This window comes from Nuphar pumila, chromosome 16 (genome assembly GCF_984573655.1).
Source record: "Nuphar pumila chromosome 16, dmNupPumi1.hap1.1, whole genome shotgun sequence".
Taxonomy (NCBI): Eukaryota; Viridiplantae; Streptophyta; class Magnoliopsida; order Nymphaeales; family Nymphaeaceae; genus Nuphar; species Nuphar pumila.
The window spans coordinates 84,558,536-84,566,706 of record NC_143264.1 but is presented as its reverse complement, the minus strand read 5'-3'; the positions used below and the strand labels follow the sequence as shown (position 1 = coordinate 84,566,706).

The window sequence follows — 8,171 nt, the reverse complement described above, 5'->3', positions numbered from 1 at the left end:
CACTGTACTTTTGTAAGCAATGTTTGAGGATTTCCTTTGAGAAATCCATACCCCTCTCATCATAGTTGTACTTTTGAATAAGTACGTTGCGTATTATGATGAGTAGTATGAGAGGTTTATGTTTACCTTGAACGTTCAATGACACGTGTTTAAGACTACATACTGGTGATGTTTTTACCTTTACAATAGGTTGACCCCTCTCATCGTGGTTGTACTTTTGAATAGGTACATTGCGTACTGCGGTGAGTAGGATGAGAGACGCGTGGTTGCTTCGAACGTGCAATGGCATATTTGAATCACATAATGGTGATGGTTTCACCTTCATAGACAAGATGTCCGAGTGGGTCAAAAGACCAAAGCATATAGAATGAGTCTCAGTTAACTAACCCTTGTAGTACCCATTCGACCCGCTGACTCCCGGCAAGAGAGTGGATAGGATGATACAAAACTCTGATGGACATGTTGTTAACAACTACCCTACGGACAAAAGACTCGGCTTCCTCAGTCATCGGAGTTAGGATAAATGCACTACAAAAGATAGCTTTCAGGCCACTTCTACAAAAGTTTGGATGCATCCACGGGTCACCTATGCCTTTGGAGATTTACTCTCTTAGTCATTGGCCGTCCCCTTAGAAGCGGACTCAGTCAGACACCCGGAGAATCATAAAACACAATATAATAAACCATCGGACTGGTCTCGACTGTTTCTATGTTTCGTGCCTTGCGTGTACCCGCCTGACCAGCTAATAATCAAAACTAAAATTAACTTGCTTACACTTAAGTCAGTTGTGCACTTTTGATGATTTGCTTGTTATTGTACTCGACCACATTCTGTATTTATTTACTTGTTGGTGGACTGAAGAATTCAGTAGTAATTGTATGCATTGTGAGCTCTGTTATGAATGCTTATTTTATTCAGTTACTCTATTGTTTGATTACTTGGTGGAGTTAGTTATTCTCTACCTGTAGAAATCAGTTGGACTGATATAGGTGCTTAATTTGCTTGTTTAGCACTTTGTTCGTTACTACTCTCGTATTTAGTTACTTGCTTTATTTAAGTTTTGCTTGCAATACTCGACAACATGTATGGTTAGCTTTGATAGTTTTGTCTCTCCTGTTTAGTTTAGTAATTATCTTGCTTATTGCAGTCTTTGTTCTTTCTTGTGTTTTGCACTCCTACTGGTTTCTCGCGAAACTGACCCATTTAATGGGCAGGTGGTGAACAGGTCGATGCAACTTGCAATGGCATGATGACGTGATATGATCAAGATGATGCACTTTTCCTGATGTTGTGCTCCTTAGGACATTTCGATAAAATTGGTATAAAGGTATCTTTGAAAGCCTCTTTTTTATTAAACTTTGAATTATTTAAACTGTATTATTAAACCTTTTTTATTTTTGTTTCAATAAATATAATGAGTTGCAAATCTGTTGTACAAATTCTCAATTATTGAAACTGCATTTTGAAACCATTTGCTTTTAATGGTTGTATGGAATTCGAAAAGAAAAACTTGCGTTGTAATGCACTCAAAGTTCATTGACTTGTTATTTTCAAAACATCATTTTTCGCTGAATTACTATTTAAAAACTCTAATAAACAAATGATTTCAAAAGCTTTTTAAATCCTTCTAAAAGTTTCAAGTCCTGGATTTTGGGGCGTTACATGAAAACATATAAAGTAGGCACTGTTGTGCATTCTATTGTAATTATATGTATGCATTCATCTCTCTGGCTAAAAGGAACTGGGATCCATTGCTCTTCCTGGGAAAAAGCATTTGACAATCTCAACATTCATGTTTTTGACTATGTTTACCATATTTCCAAAAGCCACTAGTTCAACTTGCAGACTCACTGATCCTAGGCACCATTTGTCCATTTCAAGTATTAAAAACATATGTCGCATAGATATGGATGTGGGAACAGGACGCGATGCAGATACACTTGGTACAACAAGGAAGTTCTCAAAAGCTAGAGCACAGGGATATGGCTGTACACGCACACATAGACTTGTGTGTATACGTGTCTTAACCTAAAGCGATAAAACATCAATGTCATCTGTGCAAACTCTTGAACAGAAGTAATAGATCACTATAATTAAAAACATCAAATACTAAAACTTACTTGAAATTGAAATGTAACGCAAGTGAAGACAATTTTTAAAGAAAAAGAACGCAATTGAATATAAAGTAATTAATCAAGATAAAAAACTAAATAGATACTGGTAAAGTTAATGATACAATGTTGACTGTGTCCAATACTTGTTTGACTGTGTCCATGATGTATCTTGGTGTGTCTCAGTGTCATGTCATGTTGACACGGGATACACATGTTAAGGAAGTGTTCTTGTGAATAGATATGCCTAAATATACATGTCATTTTAAAATGATTTGGAACCATGATACTAAATATGATGTTTTGCACCTTTGGCAAAGGCTTTAGTCTTCAACGAAGAAAAAAGGTTGACTCGAGCATTTTGAGAAGAACATAACCCAAGAAATCCTAGACCATGAATTGATCATCCAAACAGATTTGATGAATTAAACCAACTTAGTGGTCCAGTGGAGGTAAGATGCTAAGAATCATGCATGTTTTACCAGTCTATGCACTGATGCAACATAGCTCTTAAACAAATCTCTGCAACTAATGTATGACAGAAGAATCCAGTCCCAAATATCACGAACCAGCCATTCAGACAGAAGATACGACCTTAATTGAGTAGTATCATACTACAATCCTCTACTAATTACACATTTTAGCAGATTTGCCAAGAAATCGTGCTATTTTATGAAGACATTGCATCAGTACATAATGGAACTCTTAATATCATTGCAGCTACCTTTATATCTAATAACTTTCTATTAAACTGTATTTTATGAAGACAATGAGAACTGATAAAGTTAAGATATTACCTGATAAAAGATTCCGAAGATTTCCTCCAGAAATGTATTCATAGATCAAAATCATTTTTTCTGCTTCATCACAGTATCCAACCAGTGATACCAGATTTTTGTGGTGAATCCTTGAGAGAAGAGCAACCTACAGGAGAAAAAGTTGGAAGAGATTTTGTCTATCTTGCTCACTATAGAGGATTTCACAAAGATACTACATGAAAATTGTAGTTAACTTGCCAACTTCAGTGTGGAACTCCTTAGATCCTTGTTTTGATTTAGTAGAAAGTATCTTCACAGCGACATTCTGCCCATCCTGTAAACATCCATGAAACACAGGACCATATCCTCCGCCAATTTTTTTTACTGAAATTGTTGGTGATACTTATCACTTCTGCATAGGTAAATGCCTGGCAACCACTTTAACGTCCTTGTAGTCTGGCCCCACCAGCCAATGGTATCTTTCCTGAGGTATCCAAACAAAGCATATTATAATAATAAACTCTGAAACCCTTTTGAGAAACTCCAATATGATAAATTGTTTGCAAAATTGGACAAAGAAATCCTTACAGAAAGCTAAAGCATAGTTTAAGACAATGATTACTTGCAGACTTTCTCCTCTTCATCACCATAAAAGTAGCTAGGGCCAACACCAATAATACAATAGCAGAAACTGTTATTCCAACAATTAGTCCTGTGTTGGCTTTCTTTCCAATAGATGTATTACAAGTGCTTGTTGAGCAAAGCTTTTCATTACCAGAAATGCTACAAGCACGGGAAAAATGAAAAAGAATTCAATTTTGCTCTGAGACTTGGCCAATACTGTATCATGTAGAGATAAATCACCATAGATGCAAGCATATGTGTATGTGCAAGGCTGGGAAGGGGTTGGTTGGTTTTAGCATATGAAAATTTTGGTACAATCAACAGATTGCTATCAGTAGATCGGACCTATGCTGTTGCCTATGTCACATAGACATAGGTACGTTATGAAGGGTACGGCATGGAAGTTTTTTAAGTGTGGGCATGGTGTGTGTGTGAGGTAGTTAAAAAGTTCCTGCAGTAAGAAAACACAAGCCTTCATATAGAACAGAGAACTCAATGCGTCGGATTTGGAAAGGCCAATGCTGTCGGTATCATTGCTGATCTGCTGTTTTTTATCATATCGGCCAAAAGCCGATCGAAACCAATCTGATTCGGCTTATTTTTAAATATTTTTTAAAAATGGTTTAAAATATTTTAAATAAAATTAATATTTCAATATTTTTGTCACACGTGTCATTTGCTGGGTCCAATATGATTCAGACAACATTGAGAATGCGCACTGATATAATAGCTAAACATATTAATCTTAATTCCATAAATTGAGAGTGTCACTCCAACATATTGGCAAACGTAATTAGATGTAAAATGAGTCCTTGATTAATTAGGCATTGGTATTAATGCAATTTCCAGTAGTGACGTGTTTGGTGATTCTATCTCTAGATAGCATATTTGTAATCTTCTAAAGCAATGTTGTTTGTATCATATCGTACGATGCAAGAGATCGATATGGTACACACCCCTATCTTGATACGGATGTGTATCGTAGGTGTATCACATGTATCCTATAATAGAGTGCCTATGGACTTAAAAATGGGAAAACCGTGCTTTTATGTTTTTGGGTTTTAAAGAGTTTTTGAGGGCCAAAACCTTCATTCGTATAGAACATACGGAAGAGATTCCCACACACCTTAGGAGTTGTGAGACCGTTTTGAGGGCTGATCTTTGCGCCAAGGAGAGGGCCTTCATAATTTCGTCAAGAGTGCATTTTCACAAAATTTTCACCCAAAGAAGTGGGTTAAGGTTAAAAAAAAATTGCATTTTCACCATTTTTTCACTCAAGAAGATGGGTTAAGGTAAAAAAATCTTTATTATGAGTAAAATTACAAAGTTACTCTCCAAAAAAAAATCACTTTAGGGTGGTGATGCCAACTTACCTCAGAGCTGAATTCGTGAAAATTAAAAATTTATATCAAGATAGAAATCATGCTCCATACTCCTCCAACAAAAATGACATCAAATGATCTGGCATGGTAACGGAACACTCAAGTAATGAGTGAGAATCGATGAAAAATCGAGTGCAACTATTGCCATAATATTTTTGTTTATGTAATATGAAAACATAAGTCTTGTGGCATGTTCTTAAGTGCAAGATATTTAATATTTTGCATTGTTCTTGTGAGATAGTTGATGTTTGATGATGGCTTATACAACTCACAAAGACATAAATGTTTCATATGTAATTTTATAGTTGCATTTTGTGCATTTCCTCATTGTTTCGTGTGTTATGTTTTTTTAGAAATTTGTTTATTTATTTTTATTATTTTATTATTTTATTATTATTTTCTAATTATTTTTTCAAAATTTACTATATTTTAAGATATGATACAATACATATCTTATTTGGCCTTGACCGATATGGGTTACGATACTATAATTACAACCTTGTTCTAAAGTATAAAATGAAGTCTTTAGTTTCTTCGGCTTCATGCCACATTTGGTGGCATTCTTGAAATTTATGCATAAGACCTAACATACCCTAAATAAGGTTCTCGTACATAAATGAAATATTGTGCGTTAGGCCCTCAAGCAGAAGGTCATTAGGGGTCACCGTCCGATTGTTCAAGGCTGTATAGTTTCCTCTCCTTCCTCATCTATAGTCATCTTATTAAAAAGAAATCATAAGTGAACAAACTCAGGCCAAATAAACTGCACTGTGGAAACCGGAAAGCAAAAGTTATGAGAGGAAAACCTCAATGCAAGGCTTCCATTATCCCTTTTATGGAGAAGAGCATCAGGCACTGAACCATTAAGATTGTTGTTGGACAAATTTCTGTATATCAGAGTAACCCAAGAATGTAAGAAATATGTCTGACACATTAAAAAATAAAATGTAAAATTTGCTCCCAAGTAAAACTGAATCAGATACAGAAAAATGCAAACTTACAACTCTTTCAACTGCGATAGATTAGCAAGAAAGTTTGGTATGCTACCTGTCAGGTTGTTTCCTGCCAAATTTCTAGGAACAAGCAAGCAGGAATCTATAGCTATTTAAATAGGCAAAAATAGAATGTGGGAGGAGTATATGCTCTACTTACAAACTAACAATGGCAGTAAGATTGGCCAAACTTTGGGGGATTTCACCACCTAATCCACTGTTCGATAAATCCCTGTACATAATAAGCCACCCAAAGCAGGCTTTAGACACAGACCTTGGATGTCTGAAACTACTTGTAGGTTCATATAGGCATGCATACATTGAGATAACCCTTGGGGATGTATCATTGCTGCAAACCAACCCTTCCCATGCATAGCCTAGAGGTAGACAAGGATCTCCTGTCCATAACTTGGCAAGTTGATACTTGTTCATAATATCCATAAGAGAGCTGGCTGCACATATGTAATGAATATTTAGCAAAATACAGTTAAAAGATCGAGTTCTTGATGTATTTCTCACATTTTTCTTTCATGAAAGTGTAGCATGAATCACATTAATAACTCAAAACTCTACCCACCATCGCCATCATTGGTTAGAGAACTAAGTAACAGTGTAAAGTTCAATGCCATTCACGATTGGAGAAAGTGTACATCTGTTGGTTGGATTATACTGCACAATGTTTCTCAGAGATTGGTAGATATTTTTGGAGCGTATCGTTGTAGCCTTTAGATATGAAGGTGTCATAGGTCCATACAAAGCGTTGGAATCCAATGTGATTTCAAATTCTCTTGTTTCATTGGCATAGAGTAATTGTAATTCAGCAAAATGTATGCACATGAGCAAATAGGCATCTTGAGGCACATTTGATGGTTGCCATTGTATTCCTTGACTGGAGTTTGGATTGACATCAGCAGTTTGCATCAGGGCTAATGGTAGCATATATGGACAGTTGCTGAAGAAACATTGAGTGAGGTGCTAATAGAGGAGAAAGGTGCAGGAGAGAGCCAAAAACGATCAAAAACATCATCAGGATACCTGGATGCACAACCATAACTCAGAAACAGCAAGTGCAAGCACCAAAGGTTCATTAAGTAACTTTCTTAGAGATAAAATTATGCAGGCAGAACAGACATCAATACTGGACAAGTAAAAAAAGAAAAGATAATAAGCTGCTCCAATTCATCCACCCAGATCACAGCTTTTAAAGTAAAACATGCCAAATTCAGTGTAGCGCCACAGGCACAAAAGACAAGCAATCTTCAAGAAAGCTGGCAGTAAATCTTGACTATGTATTTTGCACATATGCATCTTTCGACTATGAGGGTTGCGGTAGGCCAATAACACCGTCTGTGTATAACTGTTTAGTTATACACTGCTGATCCCAAGCCCGGATAAAGGAGGAGGGTTGTGGTAGGCCAGTGACAGCCAACATAAAAACTTAGTCACATCCTATGAATATAAACCAATATGAGAATTTCGTTGGGGCGTTCCCTACTGAGCAACACGATGTACTCTATAGGTCTCGAGGCAATGATAAATGGGCAAGGGTTGCTAGGGCGTCACACCGGCGTCCGGGTGTGGTGTCAAATAGGCAAGGGTTCTCTCACTTTGTTGGACGGGTGGGGGTAAAGAAGATAGTTCAAGACCATAAAATTAGGTTAGGCACTTGGAACATAAGGTCTTTAATTGGTAAGTTGGTAGAGTTTGTAGATGTTATGTGTAGGAGAAAGATTGATATTTTATGTCTACAAGAGACCAAATGGGTAGGTGAAAAAACAAAAGTGATAGAACGTTTGGGATATAAGATTTGGTATACAGGAATAAATAGGAATAGGAATGGAGTAGGGATTGTTATTAGTCCTGAGTTTATAGATAATGTAGTTGAGGTCCGTAAGAAGGGTGATAGGATTTTACTTATTAAATTAATATTATGTACGAATATTATTAATATTATTAGTGTTTATGCACCTCAAGTAGGTTTAGATGATTCTATTAAGCATCAATTTTAAAAAGATTTAGATGGAGTAGTACAAGGGATATCTTATAGAAAAAAGCTTTTCGTCGGTGTTGACCTTAATGGACATGTAGGCATTAGTAGGGATGGATTTGACAGTATCCATTGAGGCTATGGTGTAGGAGAAAGAAACGAAAGTGGAGAAAGGATTTTAGATTTTGGTTTGTCCTATGATATGATCTTAGCAAACACTTGGTTTAGGAAGAGGGAGTCTCACCTAGTAACATTTAAAAGTGGGGTTAATACGAGTTAGATAGATTTTTTCCTACTTAGAAAGAGAGATAGGGGT

The 8,171-nt window shown here is 36.2% G+C and overlaps 1 long non-coding RNA gene across 1 annotated transcript; it reads right to left on the bottom strand.

Annotated features, from left to right (window-relative positions):
• Positions 1 to 2,936: 2,936 nt before the first annotated feature.
• On the bottom strand, positions 2,937 to 5,757 carry LOC149813929 (uncharacterized). The gene is made up of 3 exons (XR_016428239.1): positions 5,683 to 5,757; positions 3,493 to 3,653; positions 2,937 to 3,354 (listed from the first exon to the last, which is right to left on the bottom strand). It is a non-coding gene; the product is annotated as an uncharacterized LOC149813929 (long non-coding RNA).
• Between the last annotated feature and the right edge of the window lie 2,414 nt (positions 5,758 to 8,171).